Raw genomic sequence first — 1,767 nt, forward strand, 5'->3', positions numbered from 1 at the left:
AAATATATACTATTATGGGGACCAGAAAACAATTGGTTACCATTCTTACTATATTCTTTTGTGTTTAACAGAACAAAGAAACTCATACAGGTTTAAAACAACATGAGGGTGAGAAAATTATGACTTTTTATTTTTGGTCAAAAAAAAAAAAAAAAAAAAAAAAAAACGCCAGTAGGCTACACACAAATATCAGAGGGTTAAAAAAAATAAAAAACAATATGTATAACATATAAAAAAACATAAAACATATAAAAAATAACAATTTTATCAACACACATATAGGCCTACGGAGTTGATTTTATTAAAACATACAACATACAGTTATTCTAGTGTTGTTAAATATTATTTACAATATTAATTTCATTTAGGCTGTCTAAATTAGACAAGCCTGCTGCAACAAATTAAACTACATTTAAAAAAACGTATTAAACAACAACAACAACAACATGGCTTTATTGAAACGTAGTTTGCCACGCAGGAATATTAAGGACCACGTGGTGACGTAATTACGTACCAACGTAAAAGAATCACTGAATTTCTTAATGAACTGTTCAAAGGAACCGTTCACGAAAATGAGTCGGATGAGGCTGCCTGGGAGTCGCGTTCAGGCAACCCACCGCGTTCTGTGGAACACCTCTGATCACATGACCCTCTCAACTATTCTTCTAGATTGTTACATTGAAACTGGTTTACGGTTATTGTTTACAATGAACTGAGGTATGAGAGTTATGCACAGCCTCTTATTATGTGGGGATGGCTTCCGTTAATGAGAAGGAAGTTAACAGTAGCCTAAGTATTAGGATTCATTTTAGCCAGCATTGTAAACAATTGTCCTTTCAAAACCCGGAGGTGCAGCTGGTACCCGTATGTTATTAGACCATAAGAAGAATAAAAACGTAAATATGTTTACTAAAAGTAACAAAACATACCTTTTATAAAAGATTATCCTCAGTTTATATTATCTTAACAACGATAATTCTGCTAATAATCCATCTTGTCCACATCATTTTTGTTCATATTAGTAAATGGCTGTTTTCACCTTCATCTGTGGGTAATTTTGTTTCTGCTAGTTTAAGCTAGTATGCCTAGCCTTAATGTTCATACATGCATCACAGGAGTAATTTTTTGTCCTAAAAAGTCAGCATTTCCAACACATCTCAAAATATGTATTATGTTTAACAGTATTCTGTGGTGGAAATGACATTTGGAATTGGAATAAAATTGTCGACTCCTTTGTCTTGTTAAAGTACATTTCACAGCTAACATTTTATTTATCCTAAAACTCACTATTAAATTAGCTTAAAAATGTATAATTGGGAAATTATGCACAATAATATTGTTTTATCCTGCTGCCTCGTGTCTAAAGGAGGGCTAAAAGGTATTTATTCCAGTTCATGTAGCCACACCTCATGACGGCATCATCCTAAAAACTTGCATTTAAAGCCCTGACGTCCTTTTTTCCCCATGCTTTTGACTAATGTCCATAATAGAGGTGGATAAAGTTGCTTTCTCTCCTTCCACAAGGATTCCATTCATTATTTCTTTCACAAAACACAGATAAGCACTGAAACGTCACTATTCTGCAACTGCAAGAAACTAAAGTAAATTTGGCTGTTATTTGAGAGAGCAGATACTTATCACGTCCCCTGCATTGCTTCCCCTCAACTCACACACACACACACACACACACACACTGCTCATGTAGGGTGGGGGAGGGGTAGAGGGCTCACACAAGAAAACACATGAATGTAAAGGCATCAGGGTTTG

This window comes from Rhinichthys klamathensis, unplaced genomic scaffold (genome assembly GCF_029890125.1).
Source record: "Rhinichthys klamathensis goyatoka isolate OS25496 unplaced genomic scaffold, OSU_Roscu_1.1 h1tg000635l_1, whole genome shotgun sequence".
Taxonomy (NCBI): domain Eukaryota; kingdom Metazoa; phylum Chordata; class Actinopteri; order Cypriniformes; family Leuciscidae; genus Rhinichthys; species Rhinichthys klamathensis.